Source organism: Lolium rigidum, chromosome 6 (genome assembly GCF_022539505.1).
Source record: "Lolium rigidum isolate FL_2022 chromosome 6, APGP_CSIRO_Lrig_0.1, whole genome shotgun sequence".
NCBI classification, from domain to species: Eukaryota; Viridiplantae; Streptophyta; class Magnoliopsida; order Poales; family Poaceae; genus Lolium; species Lolium rigidum.
In genome coordinates, this window is record NC_061513.1 from 281,740,136 (window position 1) to 281,760,161 (window position 20,026).

Consider the following 20,026-nt stretch of genomic DNA (forward strand, 5'->3'; position numbering starts at 1 on the left):
ATAAAATCCATCTTTACTGGACTGTTCTGTTTTGACAGATTCTGCCTTTTGTTTCGCATTGCCTCTTTTGCTATGTTGGATGAATTTCTTTGATCCATTAATATCCAGTAGCTTTATGCAATGTCCAGAAGTGTTAAGAATGATTGTGTCACCTCTGAACATGTGAATTTTTATTATGCACTAACCCTCTAATGAGTTGTTTCGAGTTTGGTGTGGAGGAAGTTTTCAAGGATCAAGAGAGGAGTATGATGCAATATGATCAAGGAGAGTGAAAGCTCTAAACTTGGGGATGCCCCGGTGGTTCACCCCTGCATATTATAAGAAGACTCAAGCGTCTAAGCTTGGGGATTCCCAAGGCATCCCCTTCTTCATCGACAACATTATCAGGTTCCTCCCCTGAAACTATATTTTTATTCCGTCACATCTTATGCACTTTGCTTGGAGCGTCGGTTTGTTTTTGTTTTTGTTTTGTTTGAATTAAATGGATCCTAGCACTCACTTTGTGGGAGAGAGACACGCTCCGCTGTAGCATATGGACAAGTATGTCCTTAGGCTCTACTCATAGTATTCATGGCGAAGTTTCTTCTTCGTTAAATTGTTATATGGTTGGAATTGGAAAATGATACATGTAGTAACTCTAAAATGTCTTGAATAATTTGATACTTGGCAATTGTTGTGCTCATGTTTAAGCTCTTGCATCATATACTTTGCACCCATTAATGAAAAAACACTTAGAGCTTGCTAATTTGGTTTGCATATTTGGTTTCTCTAGAGTCTAGATAATATCTAGTATTGAGTTTTGAACAACAAGGAAGACGGTGTAGATTCTTATAATGTTTACAATATGTCTTTTATGTGAATTTTGCTGCACCGTTCATCCTTGTGTTTGTTTCAAATAACCTTGCTAGCCTAAACCTTGTATCGAGAGGGAATACTTCTCATGCATCCAAAATCCTTGAGCCAACCACTATGCCATTTGTGTCCACCATACCTACCTACTACATGGTATTTATCCGCCATTCCAAAGTAAATTGCTTGAGTGCTACCTTTAAAATTCCATCATTCACCTTTACAATATATAGCTCATGGGACAAATAGCTTAAAAACTATTGTGGTATTGAATATGTACTTATGCACTTTATCTCTTATTAAGTTGCTTGTTGTGCGATAACCATGTTTCGGGGACGCCATCAACTATTCTTTGTTGAATATCATGTGAGTTGCTATGCATGTCCGTCTTGTCCGAAGTAAGAGAGATCTACCACCTTAATGGTTGGAGCATGCATATTGTTAGAGAAGAACATTGGGCCGCTAACTAAAGCCATGAATCATGGTGGAAGTTTCAGTTTTGGACATATATCCTCAATCTCATATGAGAATAATAATTGTTGTCACATGCTTATGCATTAAAGAGGAGTCCATTATCTGTTGTCCATGTTGTCCCGGTATGGATGTCTAAGTTGAGAATAATCAAAAGCGAGAAATCCAAAATGCGAGCTTTCTCCTTAGACCTTTGTACAGGCGGCATGGAGGTACCCCATTGTGACACTTGGTTAAAACATGTGCATTGCAAAGATCCGGTAGTCCAAGCTAATTAGGACAAGGTGCGGGCACTATTAGTATACTATGCATGAGGCTTGCAACTTGTAGGATATAATTTACATAACTCATATGCTTTATTACTACCGTTGACAAAATTGTTTCATGTTTTCAAAATAAAAGCTCTAGCACAAATATAGCAATCGATGCTTTCCTCTTTGAAGGACCATTCTCTTTTACTTTTATGTTGAGTCAGTTCACCTATCTCTCTCCACCTCAAGAATCAAACACTTGTGTGAACTGTGCATTGATTCCTACATACTTGCATATTGTACTTGTTATATTACTCTATGTTGACAATTATCCATGAGATATACATGTTACAAGTTGAAAGCAACCGCTGAAACTTAATCTTCCTTTGTGTTGCTTCAATGCCTTTACTTTGATTTATTGCTTTATGAGTTAACTCTTATGCAAGACTTATTGATGCTTGTCTTGAAGTACTATTCATGAAAAGTCTTTGCTTTATGATTCACTTGTTTACTCATGTCATTACCATTGTTTTGATCGCTGCATTCATTACATATGTTTACAAATAGTATGATCAAGGTTATGATGGCATGTCACTTCGAAATTATCTTTGTTATCGTTTTACTCGCTCGGGACGAGCAGAACTAAGCTTGGGGATGCTGATACGTCTCCGACGTATCGATAATTTCTTATGTTCCATGCCATATTATTGATGATTCCTACATGTTTTATGCACACTTTATGTCATATTCGTGCATTTTCTGGAACTAACCTATTAACAAGATGCCGAAGTGCCGATTCTTGTTTTCTGCTGTTTTTGGTTTCGGAAATCCTAGTAACGAAATATTCTCGGAATTGGACGAAATCAAGTCCCGGGGTCCTATTTTGCCACGAGCCTTCCGGAAGACCGAAGAGCATACGAAGTGGGGCCACGAGGTGGCCAAACCACAAGGCGGCGCGGCCAAGGGGGCCCGCGCCGCCCTGTGGTGTGGGCCCCTCGTCGGCCCCCGACTCCGCCCTTCCGCCTACTTAAAGCCTCCGTCGCGAAAACCCCGATGCGAAAACCACGATACGGAAAACCTTCCGGAGACGCCGCCGCCGCCGATCCCATCTCGGGGGATTCTCGGAGATCTCCTCCGGCACCCTGCCGGAGAGGGGATTCATCTCCCGGAGGACTCTACACCGCCATGGTCGCCTCCGGAGTGATGAGTGAGTAGTTCACCCCTGGACTATGGGTCCATAGCAGTAGCTAGATGGTTGTCTTCTCCTCATTGTGCTTCATTGTTGGATCTTGTGAGCTGCCTAACATGATCAAGATCATCTATCCGTAATGCTATATGTTGTGTTTGTCGGGATCCGATGGATAGAGAATACCATGTTATGTTAATTATCAAGTTATTACATATGTGTTGTTTATGATCTTGCATGCTCTCCGTTATTAGTAGAGGCTCTGGCCAAGTTTTTGCTCTTAACTCCAAGAGGGAGTATTTATGCTCGATAGTGGGTTCATGCTCGCATTGACACCGGGACAGTGGATGAAAGTTCTAAGGTTGTGTTGTGTCTGTTGCCACTAGGGATAAAACATTGATGCTATGTTCGAGGATGTAGTTATTGATTACATTACGCACCATACTTAATGCAATTGTCCGTTGCTTTGCAACTTAATACTGGAGGGGTTCGGACGATAACCTGAAGGTGGACTTTTTAGGCATAGATGCGGTTGGATGGCGGTCTATGTACTTTGTCGTAATGCCCAATTAAATCTCACTATATTTATCATGACATGTATGTCACTTGTTATGCCCTCTCTATTTGTCAATTGCCCGACTGTAATTTGTTCACCCAACATGCTTTTATCTTATGGGAGAGACACCTCTAGTGAACTGTGGACCCCGGTCCATTCTTTTATACTTGAAATACAAATCTGCTGCAATACTTGTTTTTACTTGTTTTCTCTGCAAACAATCATCTTCCACACAATACGGTTAATCCTTTGTTACAGCAAGCCGGTGAGATTGACAACCTCACTGTTTCGTTGGGGCAAAGTACTTTGGTTGTGTTGTGCAGGTTCCACGTTGGCGCCGGAATCCTCGGTGTTGCGCCGCACTACATCCCGCCGCCATCAACCTTCAACGTGCTTCTTGGCTCCTACTGGTTCGATAAACCTTGGTTTCTTACTGAGGGAAACTTGCTGTTGTACGCATCACACCTTCCACTTGGGGTTCCCAACGGGCGTGTGCTTTACGCGTCATCAATGATGATGGTGATGGAGATGATGTCCAGCTCGATGGCGGTGACGATGGCGTCGATTTCCCCCTCCGGGAGGGAATTTCCCCGGCGGATTCCTGCCCGCCGGAGAGCTCTTTTCTCTCTGGTGTTCTCCGCCCCGCAGAGGCGGCTGTAACCCTTCGTGAGGATTCCTCTGTGGTTTAGGTTTTTGGGACGAAGAGTTTCGCGAAGAAAAGGAGGCGAAAGGGGCTGTGTGGGCCCCACGCCACATGGTGGCGCGGCCAGGCCATGGGCCGCGCCGCCCTATGGTGTGGGCCCACCTTGGGTCCACCTGGCTCCCCCTTCTGGCTTCCTTCGTCATCCGGAAAAATAGGATTTTTGGTAAAACTTCCTTCCACAGTTGATCTTCCGAAATATTGCATCCTGACGGTGCTTTTTCCAGCAGAATCCTAGCTCCGGTGCTCGATCTCCAAATAATCATGAAACATGCAAAATAGATGAAATAACATAAGTATTGTGTCCCAATATGAAATATATCAATGAATAACAGCAAATTATGATATAAAATAGTGATGCAAATTGGACGTATCAATCTACAGCAACTGGGCAACCCGATGGGCCATACGCTACCATCACCGTCTATGAGCAACCCGGGCTTGCCGGATCCAGGCACTATCGATGGTACACTCATGAAGGATACCCACAACACCCCACCAAGAAGTGGTGAGGCGGCAGCGAGAGACGGGTGCTACCTAAGCCACCCAAAAGATGCCTACGCGCGTTCGTGGAAGGCCGTCGACAAGCACCAGCAAATGCCACCTGCCCGGGAGCGGCGTCGCGTTACTGCCTGGGGCCCCTGCCCCCGCAGCCACAACACAGTCCCTATAGAACCGCCGGCGACACGGACCCAACCATGCCGCCCCCTGCCTGATTCCACTACAGATAGAACCAACTTCTAGGCGAAGCCATACCAACTAGAGTTGCCTTCCCTGGCCAGATCCAGGCCCGACACCCGCCACCACGACGGGAAGGACGGCACGCTCGATCTGCAAGGCCCCTCCATCTGCGAGCTGAGAGGGGGGCACGAGACCAGAAGGCCGCCGCCCCCATGACCGGAGCAGCTCGGCCTTTGCCGGCGGTAGCCTCCGGGGGCGACGAGGCAGTGAGGGAGGGAGGGGTGGGTGGCGGCGGACGGGGGCTAGGGTTCGCCCCCTTCGTCTGCACAACACCTCCTTCAAAACGCAGTATTTTGGTGTTGTTTTATATATACTTTTTGCCTCCTTCATGTTTTACTCCAATCTTTTCTCTTGCGCGTTACACATGTACCCACCGACAAAAATGTAGTGTGCCCCAAAAGGTTGCGCGCGTCTATGTGTGGAACTTCATAAATCTGATTTTGTGGATATCGAAAAGATAGATGGAAAATAAATTACCGCTGCCTCTTCGGTGGAAGTGCTGCCATGCCATGCATTGACGGCGGTAGACGAACCGATCGAGAGCCTCTCCATCTTCCGCAACCACAACACACCAGGTTACCATAAATTCACATCCTGATATCTCGTTCATCAACTCGCACTCACACATGCACTGAAACTAAATCAAGACCGATCGAGGAGCCGGATCATGGAGAAGAAGAACGCCACCGAGACGAATACCGTAGGCAAAGCTGAACCGCCGCCGGCGGCAGCCATGATCACTGTTGACGTCGACCCGGAGGCTCTGAATTGCCCCAGATGCCTCCAGCCCCTCGCACCTCCCGTGTTCCAGGTATGTCCGTGTATGAACATGTTGTCTAAAGTTTTCTTCGCAAAAAATCAACGCTACAACTGTCTAGCTAGCAAATCTAACATGCACGATTCTGTATGATACTTGCAGTGCGCGGCCGGCCATGTCGTGTGCTCCACCTGCTACGGCAGCCTGCCGGACAAGGACAAATGCGTGTCCTGCTTCATCACCACGGGCTACACCCGCTGCTTCGTCCCCACGTCCTACAGCCGCTGCCTGGCCCTCGAGCGCGTCCTGGGATCTGCCCGCGTCGCTTGCCGGAACCGCTGCTCCGTCGCCAAGATGCTGTACCACGAGAAGGCGGAGCACCAGAAGACGTGCATCGCTCATGAGATCGGGAAGAAGCGGGGAACAGGGGTGATGAAGATGGGTCCTTGCGGAGGTGTCGGCGGGGACTTCAGGCAGACGGCCTTGTGCAACGCCAACTATGTCATTGTGTCGGTCGTCATCAACCACGGGGACGCCGTGGACGCCGTTACCGTCCTGCTCGGTCCGGAGGGCACCGGGGCGGCGGGCAGCAAATGCGGCGGACAAGGCGGCAAGCGCTCTGAGGTATAGATAAACTTGTTGTCGCCATTACCACCATGGCACCATCTCGAGACTAATCACGGAATGACTTTACACTTTACAGTGAGAGTCGGTGACACGAACATTATTCTTTCATTTGTTTTGCAAAGTGCAAACCACCGCACACCTCCCGAATCCAGTTGACCGCGTCACGTTGGAGTTGGACCGACCTCTCGATCGCCTGCCTGAGGCGCCGCGCGCGGGACCCGACCCGACCCGCACCTCTCCTCCTGCCTGCCTGCCGCGGGCGTAAAACAAAGAAGGTCAAAAGCGAAAGAGGCCTCGTCGCTCGCGCGCAGAACTAATCGTCGATCACCTCTGGCCTGGTCGCTCGCTCGCAGAACTAATCGTCGATCACCTCTGGGCTCTGGCCTGAGGCGCCGCGGGACGTGCGGCTTCGGCTTGGTTGCGGGATTAGATGGACTCGACAAGTCAAGTCCGGACCCTGCGCGCACAACTAATCCCAGATCGCGGTCAACCTGTGGCTAGCTGGAGCTAATTAAAAGGTTCGTTTTCCTTTTTTTTATTTGCCACTTGGATCGAATCCAAAATTCACGGATCGACCAACTCGTACCGATCCATGAAAATGAAAAAAGACATGCAGCTCGATCTGGCCACATACGCACAAGGTCCTTGATCGCGTTCTCGATCATTAATTAGCTACAAATAAAATCCAAACAAGAGAAGAAATACATACATACCTCGTGCTGGTACAAGCTGGAGCACGCCACGCCGCTGCCCACGTACGCGCGCGCGCCAGATCCATAACAACGCCCACGTCTCCCATTCTTTCCCATCTCTCGATTCTTTTTCTTCAAAAAATAATGCAGCATTACACTGAGATGTGCAGCATTACAAGAAAACCATCAAATTAAGGAGTGTCCATGTGATTACCTTGTGGATCAATCTTTGAGGCCGGCTACCCAGACGGCGGCGACCAGATCAGATCGACAAAGAAAAGGACGGAGTCGGCACTCTCCTCTCCTCTCCTCGACGAGTAAAGAGTCAAAGTCTAAGTCGTCACACACGACGCACGCGTTAGACAACATCCCACCTCGTATTTATAGAGTGGGGTGGCACCGCAAAATTTTCGTTCAAATCTAGGCACCACTTTTTGCCGCCAATTTTTTTCTGGTTTCAATTTTCGTGGGAGAATGGACGTAGGAGATGGGGAGTATTTTGGAAGAGATGGACGGCCGTGAAACAGAGTGCCACGGATTGGTCATGCATGGGGCGTCAAACAAGGCAAAACGGCCCGCTAAGGCATGTATTCCTCTGATTTGGTTGCATGCCGTGAGTGCCTAATATGCTAGTCAATCCATATTATTAAAAGCCTATAACAATGCATGGACAAGGGGCCCTCAGTTTGCATGCATGAAATCTAATTATTGCAACTTTTCACGTTAACCTGCTAGGATTTGTTTGGCCGATCCAATCTCTAGGATCAAATCTTTGATTTGGTAGCTATTATTATGCATGTGTTTATTTCTTCAACGCTAAATCTGCTGCATTCTTTCCTTCCTTCACTAATCTTCCAAAATGAGGTGGAAGGAGGAGACGTGGGGCACAGATGGAGGAATGTGCGGATTACTAACATGGTTGGTCAAACAAACCCCCGCCCCCACCCCAAAAAGAATGAGGCATGCACGATTACTGTTTGCTTGCTAGGCGTGTGTTACGTTTCAATTCACAAACTGCTTCCACTAATCTCGTGACATTTCCTTCTAATCCCTCATAGCAGGATTCAGTCCAATCCTTATTTCAATCTGCAATATGGGAGCATTTCTACCAGGGCGGCGCAGTATAAGTCAGTCTTCTCGGTTCTCCCTAATGGCCTTGTATGACATGGTTAGAATGAATTTTCCTAAATAACGCTAGTAAAGCCCAGAGCATCCATGGTATAAATTCAGGATTTGTAGGATATGAAGTCAGCCCACGAATCATTCCGTGATTGTTTCAGCATTTTTACAAGCATCTCCTTTTTATGGAAAAACAAATTAATTCATATACGAGCTCAACTAATAGCAACATGGGTATGAATGAGACTGGGGCTTCAGCACCAAAGATCTTGCAGGGCTGCCATTGAAAGAACTCGTACTGAGTAGAGTACTGGTACATACAAACCTATCTACTCAGTGACTTGCAAGTCCTAGTACACCACCGCCGTGACTTGAAGTAAAAGCAAATAGAATAGCCTGTGTTGCTACCAGTAGATTGATCAGGGTAACTCAACTCCTTACCTCACGCATTGGAATACTTATACTGTTTGCTTTTACAAAATGGAGTCTACCCATCAGATTACTTCAACTTGAATATGAGTAACTCCGAGACAGTTTGTCCCTGGCTACATCCAATACTTATTTTAGGAAGCTACACCCAATACTTAGCGAATATTTAGCAAGAAAGACATGGCGGCAAACAAAGGGACCACCAAATGAGGCATGTAATCTTTCTAGTTAATGAGTTGATTCATGCATGAGACTGGCTATGGTAGTCAATGCAAATAACTAAGCCCCTATAACCGGACGCGGCTTGCCTGTACCCGACTTATGCGACCATCCGTGCGCCCGTTCCCTTAATTCAACATCGGAGTTCTCAACTCCTCTGGGCTTGTTTCGTTGCCTTGGAACCGCTCCAGAGAAAGGAAACTGGGCGGCGCTGCCCCCAACTGCAGCAGCCAACTCGCCGGTCCCTGCCTCCTCCGTCGGCCGCTCCGGCGACGGGAGGGGGTGGGGACCCGGAGTGACGGCTCTGGCCTGTAGTGGGTTGGCCTAGTGCTTTCTTGAGGCGCTGCTTCTATGGAGGAGACTGCGCCGCGTCGAAATAATTTGCATCTGCTACCCAGACGGCGGCGACCAGATCAGATCGACAAAGAAAAGGACGGAGTCGGCACTCTCCTCTCCTCTCCTCGACGAGTAAAGAGTCAAAGTCTAAGTCGTCACACACGACGCACGCGTTAGACAACATCCCACCTCGTATTTATAGAGTGGGGTGGCACCGCAAAATTTTCGTTCAAATCTAGGCACCACTTTTTGCCGCCAATTTTTTTCTGGTTTCAATTTTCGTGGGAGAATGGACGTAGGAGATGGGGAGTATTTTGGAAGAGATGGACGGCCGTGAAACAGAGTGCCACGGATTGGTCATGCATGGAGCGTCAAACAAGGCAAAACGGCCCACTAAGGCATGTAGTCCTCTGATTTGGTTGCATGCCGTGAGTACCTATATATGCTAGTCAATCCATATTATTAAAAGCCTATAACCATGCATGGACAAGGGGCCCTCAGTTTGCATGCATGGAATCTAATTGTTGCAACTTTTCACGTATTTGCTAGCTATTATTGCGCGATAAATCTGCTTCCTTCCTTCCTTCCACTAATCTCCCAAGATAATAAGGTGGAAGTAGGAGATATGTACGGCAGATGGAGGATTGTGCGGATTGCCAACACGGTTGGTCAAACAAAACTACCCCAAAATGAGGCATGCATGATTGCTGATTGTTCACTAGGCATGTGTTACGTCGGATGGGTCACCCTACTAATTGCTTCCACTAATCTCGCGACTTTCCCTCCTAATCCCCCCTATTGGATGCATCATGTATTCATCCAATCCGTTATATCGATATGCTCAGCGTTAAAAGTGAAGCATTCATATCGGCGCACCTTAGGATAGTGCCATTTTCTCTCACGTTAATGACTTGCTAATACATTGGCGAGTTAGAATGATTTTCCCTAAATCACGCTTGTAAATTAGAGCATTAAACCCTGACAATTCTAAATCACACGTGACGCACGTGTAAGACGCACCCCTCCTTGTATTTATAGAGTGGGACGACACGGCAAAGTTTTCGTTCAAATCTGGGCGCCACCTTTTGCCGCTTGTTTTTTTTTGTTTCAATTTTGATGGGAGGGACGTAGGAGATGGGGAGTATTTTGGGAGAGAATGGAAGGGTCATGCATGCGGCGTCAAGCAAGGCAAAACGGCATCCAAAGTACTGAGCATGTAATCCTCCATACTTAATAATTTGGTTACATGCCCAAGTGCCTACGTCGAGTTAATTTCACTTAACACATATAACCAACTATTGTAACTTTTTAGGTTGACATGCTAAGGATTCATTTGGCCCATCAAGTCTCTCGGATCAAATCAAATCTTTATTTTCCTAACTCTTATTGCGCATGGATTTATTTCTTCAACGCTAAATTTGCTTCCTTCCTTTGACTAATCTCCAAATATGAGGTGGAAGGAGGAGATATTACACTACTAGGAAAAATCATATAGGTGGAGGTGGAGGCAAGTGGTGCCGGCGCACCACCTTGGACGTGCGCCGATGGAAGGAGTTGCCGGCGCACCACATTTCCGCCGCGCCGGCGATGCAGGCGTACTGCCGGCGCACCACACGATTTGACGCGCCGGGGACAAGTTTGGGCATGGGCTCGCACGATTCGGGCCAGGCCCAAGAATTATTGCCGAAGGAATGTGCGGTTTGCTGACACCCCCCAAAATGAGGCATGTATGATTATCGATTGCTCACTAGGCGTGTGTTATGTCCGATGGGTCACCATACTGACTGCTTCCACTAATCTCGTGATTTTCCTCATAGCAGGGTTCAATCCAATCCTTATTTCAATCCGCGAAGCATTTCTATCAGCGGCGGCGCAATATAAGCTAGTCTTCTCTCAGTAATAGCCTAGTATTAGAATGAATTTTTCCTATATCACGCTAGTAAAGCGGAGCATCCAACTCTGCCAAGATATACATTCCGGATTTGTAGGATATGACTTCAACCAACTCTGCCAAGGTATACATTCCGGATTTGTAGGATATGATTTCAACCCGTGAATCACCCCGTGATTGTTCCAGCATTTTACAAGCATCTTTTTTCTAGACAGATTTATGTAACATTCACAAGGATGTTTTCTTTACAGCGAAAAATCCAAACACAAGCTCAACTAATAGCAAGATCTTTCGGTTGGGCAATACCGGTGCGGTGCAGCCGGCCGCCGGCGGTAGCGACCACCAAGGCCACCGGCAAGTCCTCGGCCGTGGCCAAACCGCCCATTGCGCCGGTGTTGACCGGCCCGCGGTCGCGGAAGCCGCAGCGATGCAAGCCCAGTCACAATCTATTTGTAGCTCGGCTACAAAACGCCGCATCCATGCGGCTTAAAATCTCGTATCTTCGCTAGTCTAGCATGTTTTATTTTTCTCCCCTTCCTCAATTTTTTACTACGAGTATATGATATTTCACTCAGATTTTCTGCCAAATTCGTAGTAAGTGAAAAAGATAGTGCTCTTTTTTAGTTTGGCCCGCCCAGCTATTTCTTTGAAGCTCCGCCACTGCCAACGTGACGCGGTCAAGTGGATTCGTTCCGATGGAAAGCAGAGCACTTCCCAACTCCAACTGATCAATGCGGATCCTGAGCGCGAGCATGTCGCCCGACAGCAGCTCCTGGGGCACCGCCAAGAACATGCCCTGGCCGGGCGCCGGCGCGCCGCCGGTCAGCGGGCTGCTGCTCACCGTCGAGGCCATGAGAACTCGCCTGTCCTTGTCGTCGCCGGGGCGAGCTTGCACCAGAACTTGGTCGCCGCGGCGCCGCCGTGACGTGCACCAGCGACACGGCTGTAGCCGCCGCGCCGAGCGCGCCCAGGCAGACGAGGAAGACGCTCCGGTCCTCCTGCCCGACGATGACGTGCCAGCGCTGCGACAGCGGCAGGCAGAGGCTGCACGATCGAGCGGCCGTAGCGGACGGCGATGACGGGGCGGGAGTGGCCGGCGGCGAAGTGGTCGAGGAGCGCCGGCGGTGAGCCCTGGAACGCGCAGCCGGGCTCCGGGCAGGAGCAGGGCGCGCACGGGCACGTGCGCTGGTGCTCCGCCGCGCGCGCCGTGGAATACGACGTAGCGCGCGCTCGCAGCCGAACTTCCCGTAGGGGCAGAGGATCTTGGCGGCGCTGACCACGGCGTCCAGCTCGCCGCAGTGGGTGTTGGCGCGGCTGCAGGTCTCGCCGTGGCCGCCGCGGCAGTAGCTGCACAGGATGTGCCCGGCCGCCTCGCACTGTGACAAAAATCTCAGCTTTCATGGCTCCGTAGCAAAACGTAGTCTGCGCGCGTGCGTAGTCAGCTCCACCAAGGACCTCCGTTCGCTGCCTGCCGTATACTGCTGGCTCACGTGCGTGCGTACGTGCCAACCTACACGTCAAATTCATCAATCCATCCATTTTCTTAACCTCACCTATAATTCTCACGATTTCATTTTTCCACCTCCTTCTCCATTTACATGGCTCAGCAAGTTCAATAACAATTCGAAAATCCTTCACACACCGTGTACGACGGCTCCTTTCATCTGGTGCTAATTATTTCTCTCCCAAGTGCAACTCCAGCTCGGACCCAAACTGCCCAGCCTCGTCTCGAAATACTCTATGTACTAATCGACTAATCGAGGCCTTTCCTAACTCAATCCTTTTGATTTAGCTTGTTTTGTTTCCGCAAATGTCTTCACCGTTAAGACATCTTAAGAGGTTAGACCCATTTTACATATCAAATGTCTCCATTTTGATCTGTTTAGATCGGATCACAGACACACACAAAATCAGCTCAAAACGCCTCCTTAAACGTTTGGGGCAGGGAGTCAAACCCAACGGCAGACTTTTTTTTTTCTCCCACCATCATTAAAACCAATGCAATATGTCTCTTGAATAACTTCCCGTCGGCTTCCTGCACGGCCGCCCTGTGGCCGCTCGATTCCCCGAGCGTGCCATTTTCCCGTGGCCAGGTGGACGGGGGACCCGTGAGTGCAACATGCCACTACGGTGATGGTGCATGCGGACGAGGCGGTGGCGAGGACTAGACTCATGCGGACGAGGCGGTGGCGAGGACTAGACTCGCTATAACACTGACATGGAGGTGGCATTGGTAGCACGCTGAGACGCCACCATGGCGGTAGTATATATATAATAAAATTTCAACCTATCCCACTTTTCTTTTTCTCTCGCCAACCTACAAGTAAAGTGAAGCTACACATCTTTTTTTTTTCTATCTCTCTTGAGCGGCCACTTCCAGCTCTGACCGGCGCAATGCAACCATGCAATATATATAACGGATGCAAACCTCACGGTTTCATTTTTCCACCTCCTTCTCCTTTTACATGGATCAGCAAGTTCAATCACAGTTTTGACATGACCCGTACAGATTTTCTCGACATATCAGATCAAACAGCAAATAATACTAGATACCAAAACCTGTCAAGAGCATCTACTACATATAGAGCTCAACTTCCCATACGCACAGCTTTAGCTCACCACATGCAACTCATCAACAAAATATCAGAAAAAGTGCAAAAGGAACGAACCATTATAATTAATTACAACAAGCTGTGGCCGTTCCAATCTTCAGACCACTCAAACACTACCAAGGTTCCATCCTCCCAAACAGTATGTAAAACACACAGGTGGCCGCCGCCGTCGCAGGTAGCAGCGCGGCCAGAACCATGCCAAGGTCGACCTCCTCCTTGGCTTGGCGCAGGATCCTCCCCTTCCCTGCTGCGACACCGCACACAAGCGCGAATAAGGCGGAACAACCTGCACATCACAAACGGCAATCAATCAACCAAGTCTATCCGTCTGTGCCAAGGGCACTACTACTGAACAAGTATCTACATGGTGAAACAAACAAATTAGCATCAGGCCATTCTTATCTGCAGCAAGGACACTACTACGGATGTATCTACAGCTAAAATGTGTCTAGATATATATCTAGACATAATCGAGTCACTTATTTTGGGATGGAGTTAGTCCTAGAAAATACAATAGCACATCTTTTGAAAATGGCGCACAGCAGACAGAACAGTGAACCAAGTCTGCCCACTTGGAAAACACTGACAACTAACAACCATGATACTGCTTGGACAACTCCAGGCCAGCAAACGCCATGAAGAGATACTACATGATCAACTACACAAAGAAATCACACACAGGAACCAGAAACTTCCCTAAACACACAAGGAGTCCAAGACGAATGCCACCGCCGCCGTTGTTTAGTCCTCCCAGTTATCCTTAAAAAACAAGAGCAAAGCATGGTCAGGTCACCAAATAAAACACTGACATACAAACAACTCATGTTATCAGATTGATAGAAGCAAAATGAGAAAATGACTTATGCAACTTGAACAAAAGCCATTTTAACCAAACCAAACAGCAGTGTTCTTTAAATACCCAACAGGAGCATCTAGTGCTCTTCTAAGCTAGCTGTGAAAGAGTGCAAGTGTGTTCATTGCCTAATAAACACAAATGTATTCTTCATTCTTTTACTCATGATCTAGCAAGCAAAAATACTTGAACAAAAACTTGCATTCCAATATGCATGTACTACTTGAACCAAAAGAGAGATCAACAAGTCCTACACAACACAAGATGATTACAATGCCACCGCCATTACCAAATCCAAGCAACAACTCTTCTTATCAGATTGATAGCAAGTGAGGAAATAAAACCTCCAGCCTAAATAAAACTCAGTTGAATACAACCACAACAACCATGATACTGCTTCGAAAATGATGTAAACACAAAACTAGAGATTTGGATGCTAGACACAAATGAACTGCGCAACACAAAGATTAAGCTAATTTGAATATCCAGCACTGTGCATAAACAGGGAAACATTCCACCGGAATCACAAAACAGGGATATGCTATCACTTTGTGCATTTTCAGCATCAGGTTCACAGCGGAGTCCTAGTTGAACTCCCAAGCGCTATACGATCAGCGGGACTGTTCCTTGGGTTGCATAATCTAGAGTTCTTGAAACTACTGCGGCAAATATACCATGTGCAAGTGGTATATCACAAGAAGAGACTTAAAGCTAAAGGCAACAGTGAATACACTAAAAATAACACTGCAGGTTAATTACAACAGGGAACACACTTCATTTCCGGCCAACCATACGAAACACCGACTACCAAAGACAGCTGTCGTTGTTTAGTCCTCCCCGTTATCCTCAAACAAGAGCAAAGCATGGTTAGGTCACCAAAGCAAACACTGACATTTACAAATAACTCAAACTAACAACAACTATTGTTATCAGATTGATAGAAGCAAAGTGAGAAAATGACTTGTGCAACTTGAATAGAAGTCATTTTAACCAAACCAAGCAGCAGTGTTCTTTAAATACCTAACAGGAGCATATATTGCTCTTCTGAGCTGGCTGGGAAAGAGTGCAAGTGTGTTTATTGGCTAGACAATAAACAAGTATTCTTCATTCTTGTATTCATGATCCGGCAAGCAAAAATACTTGAACCAAAACTTGCATTCCAATATGTATGTACTACTTGAACCAAAAGAGAGATCAACAAGTCCTAGACAACACAAGATTATTACAACGGCACCTGTCAGTGCCATTACCAAATCAAAGCAACAACTCTTATGAGGAAATGAAACCTCCAACCTAAATAAAACTCACTTGAATACGCCCCCGCAACGACCATCATACTACTTGGAAAATGATGTAAACACAAAACTGGAGGTTTCGATGGTAAACACAAATGTACTGCACAACACAAATATTTAGCTGATTTGAATATCCAGTACTGTGCATAAACAGGAAAACATTTCACCAGAATCCAGTGTTCAGGAAATCAGCAAGGTAATATCGGAAGGTCACTGAGTAGCCGATTAAGTGATAAATCGGCCGATTAACCGGTTAACTGACCGATTAGCCAATTAATCCTCTACTCGCAAGCCAACCGAGCTGTTACAAGTTAACGATTTCCTCAACAATGCCGGAATCATACAGCAGCCTCCTTCCCTCTCGTCTTAATATAAAATAAAAAGGCAAACAGACGCACTAGCTAGTAAAGTAACACTACAGGTTAATCGAAACAGGGAACACACTTAATATCCGGGCGACCGTACCAAATAACGACTACCAAAGACAGAATGTTGTCACAAGAAATACCTTCCACCTACTACATTACCTGCCATCAATGACTTGACGTACAGGACCCTCAAGAAAAACCAGGGATACTTTGTTACCTACTTACTTACCTGCAGAACATTACAAGAAATGCCGGATCCGCCCCACATCAGCTGCAGCACCGCTGGATCAGGAACGGCCGGAGGCAAGGAGAGGCCAGGTTGTGTCATCCTCCCCCTCCAGCAGACTAGGCGGGCTACAGAAAGTAAGAATCTAGCTGATTCTTAGCCTTGATTTTTTGTGCCTGAAATACAAAACACACAGAAAAAAATACAAGAATTAGCATAGCATTCAGCGGCAAACAAGAGAGATTGGAGAAACACAATAGTGTGCAATGCCTCTCCTCGGCCCTTTCATAACAACACTAACAAAGTGCAATGCGAAAAGAAAGAAACATGAGGATATCAATCATCTACTTCATTGTAGGATTTCACTGAACCCAAACATGCTGCTATATTCAGTTTAGATAAACTAACACTTAAGATCATGCATAGTAAAAGGCCAGCTAAACTAGAATTTCAATGCTACCCAGTAGATTGGAAATTGTGTCCTAACTGCTACATTCAGTAATCCTACAACAACAATAGAGGTGGACCATTAGGCCATCCTAACAAGAATAGCTGCAGCCAGATAAATAAATTGAACAATATTTTTGTTTATAAGCAAAAAATGGAACATCCGCAATTAGGCTGCAAAAGTGTTAATCCATGGACATATGGATTTTAACACTCCAGTATGTACTGGCAGATACTATCAGGGAGAAAAGGTTCTCGTTTTTTTATCACCAAAACAGTCATAAAAAACATCTAAATTATATTCAGTTTGGAGGCGCCGACATATAAGATTATACATAGTAAGACAACAGATGAACTAGCATTTGACTACCACCCACTAGATTGAAAACTGAATCCTAATTGCTACACATTCAGCTTTGAGACACCATCAGAGGTAATAACCTACAAGGTGCCAATTCAGTAATAAGAACACAAGCAGCCTAACAAGTATAATTTAATTTTCTAGAAAATGCCAGGCAACTTTACCTCCTAACTGCTGTCTACATACAACATGTGCTAACTAGCATACCCACCAGATTGGAAAATGAGTTCTAACCGCTAGATTCAGAGAAAACGGCAGGAACTTTTCACCTTGCCTATGTGCATTATGTTCTGCACTTACTGCCATCTACCTGCAAGCAGCTATATATCTAACGGAACAGCAGAATTGACACGCGCGCCAAGAAGATGCAGATGGAAATCAAGCTGTCATTTTCCAGGAAGAAAGACGTGAAATTGCTGCTCCGATCTTGCAGCCTAGATGTAAAACAGAGGGAGATGTGGTACTCACATCGTCGACGGCCGGCAGCAGCAGCTGCTCGTATTTATGGCTGTTGGCAGCAGATCGGGATCGTGGGCGGTGAAGACGACGCCGGCGGCAACTACTTGGGCAGGCGACCATCAGCTCGTCCTCCGCTCCTCCCCGCCGACATTCTGCACCGCGGCGAGCTTCCCCGCCCGCGCCCCCACCGTTGTCCGCGGCGGTCGATCAGCTTCATCGTGGCCCCGCCTTGGTCGTCCCCGCCGGGGACCAGGGCCGCGCGTGGAGCTCATGTGCCTCCCCTGCTTTTGGCCCGCACGCCGTGGCTCGTCCTTTCACAGGCACGAGCACGGCCGCCAGCCGGGGCGGATGCTCTCGTAGCCTCTCCACCCGGTCAGCCGGATGAGGGACACCGGGGACGGCGAGATGGTCTGGTCTCCGGGGCGGCGGCGCTGCTGGTCCGGTCACCGGGGACGGCGAGGTGGATGGGGAGTTGACGGCGCTGGATGGGGAGTGGGCAGGAGTTAACCCTAAGAGAACGTGCGACAAGGCCGGGTGGGCTGGCGTCGGCCAAATGACGACCTTTTGGAGTTTCCTTTGAGCATCAAATCATAAAAAAAGATATCAACCATCAAGTCCGAGACCAAAATTCTTGCTACTTAGAACCTAAATAACGCTAAATGAGTATGTGTAGTCTTAGATGTGAATCCAGACTTTCCTTTTCTCCTCCCTTCTAGAGAGCTCTCTTGAGAGTCCACCCTCGGTGCCTCCTCTTTCTCCCTCCTCTGGCGGCGCATCTTCATGAGCGATTATGGGCGAGTTAGCCAGGTTCCATCCTTGTTAAGTAGGTTTAGAAGTATGTCTCCATGTAGGTTTTACCTAGTGGAGTTTGGCGTCATTCCGGTTGGGGATTAGTCGCTGGAGCACGCAAGTTGCGTCTGGTGGCGGTGGTCATCCTTGCCATGGTGCTTTGGAGGTCGAAGCCGGAGTTGGAGATGCAAAATCATGGCCTTCCCGTTCAATAATCCTATAGTCAAACTCGGTGATGCCTAATATTGAGTGGTGCGGGGGGAGGGGGTGGTACCCGACTGCTAATCCATTCTTCATGTCATTGTTGTGGTGCTAGAGGTGAGGTGGGGGTGAGAAGTTTGTTGGCAAAATTCAAGGAGAACATGCGAGGCTTCATGTTCTTCGTTCAGCAACATCCACGCTCAAGGAGGATTTCTGGCCTCTTGTTTTCAAGATTGCTCTCGGGAGAGCGCATCACCAATGTTGTTTCATCGGAAGTTATGCCACCCACGGAGGTGGTCAAAGGGTGTCCTTCTCTAGAGGCTACGCCGCCCTCTGCTCTGGTCATTTGGTGGTCTTCCAGCCATTGTTGGTTCTTCTAGTCGAATGGCAACCTTCCTATTTCCTCTCTGCCAGTGAGCCTGAAGGGAGGCATGGGATATTCATCGCAGCGTCCATGGATTTACATGGAAGCTCTGTCGCCCCAAAAGACTTTGTTCCCCTGGTGGTGATGTGCTCGTGATGGAGAAGCTTTAAACCCGATTGATTTTCCCAATAGGTTTTTGGGGTTCTCTTTGCAAAAGACAAGGACCAATTTGTAGTGTCTTATTTAATTTGGGTCTTTCTATATGATGTAGTGAGCTTATCATAAGTGTGTTGTGCTCCTTCGAGACCCTTCTTGTGTTAAAAATAGTCTTAGATGTGGATGTGAAGCGACTCACGGAAGAACTAGAAATATCGAATCGAGAGGCTCCTGCCAGATGAGAGAATAAGGTATTTAAATACTTTTCCTGCAAAAATTGGTATTTAGATACTTGAATTTTTTGTGGCTTCGGGTGTTTGAAGATTAAGTTTGAAGATTAAAAGAATCATAACGAATTAATTAGCAGGCTCCACATGTGGCAAGCAGCTTGGGTACTGCACGGAGTAGCATCCGGGGGATATAGTTTCTGACGGTATGTCTAGGGAACGATGTTAAAAATGCTATAGGGTTGGAGATTAACTAGCTAAGAGATGATGCACGACGCACCTAGCGTTGGAGATTAACCATGCACTATAGGGTTGGAGATTAACTAGCTAAGAGATGATATAGGACCCACCTAGCGTTGGAGATTAACCATGCACTATAGGGTTGGAGATTAACTAGCTAAGAGATGATGCACGACCCACCTAGCGTTGGAGATTAACCATGCACTATAGGGTTGGAGATTAACTAGCTAAGAGATGATATAGGACCCACCTAGCATGACATGCCTCACTTAGCTTGCAAGTTTGTGTGGTTTTGAGTACAACCAAAGCATTTTTAACAATAGCATTATTATGGACACCATGCCAAAGAGCTAGGTTTTTTTCGTGATTTCATGTGTTCATTCAGACCGAAACGAAAATACAATGGTGATTGTATGTGAAAATCCTCTTACTAGTGATATAATAGGGCATAGTAGAAAAAAAAACTCAAGAATACCACAAGTTATTACAAAAGTGTTCGTTGCTTCGAAGTGCAAGTTTTGAGATCCATGTCTAGAAACTTCCTGATAGTAAGTTGTGTATTGGTTTGTCTGCTTTCCCACCAACCTTATATACCCATATATTA

The 20,026-nt window shown here is 47.1% G+C and overlaps 1 long non-coding RNA gene and 1 pseudogene across 1 annotated transcript; both read right to left on the bottom strand.

Annotated features, from left to right (window-relative positions):
* Nucleotides 1-11,395: 11,395 nt before the first annotated feature.
* LOC124664250 lies at nt 11,396-13,055 on the bottom strand (annotated as a pseudogene).
* A 292-nt stretch (nt 13,056-13,347) lies between these two features.
* LOC124659169 lies at nt 13,348-17,540 on the bottom strand. The gene is made up of 3 exons (XR_006989469.1): nt 17,455-17,540; nt 16,182-16,354; nt 13,348-14,195 (listed from the first exon to the last, which is right to left on the bottom strand). It is a non-coding gene; the product is annotated as an uncharacterized LOC124659169 (long non-coding RNA).
* Nucleotides 17,541-20,026: the final 2,486 nt, after the last annotated feature.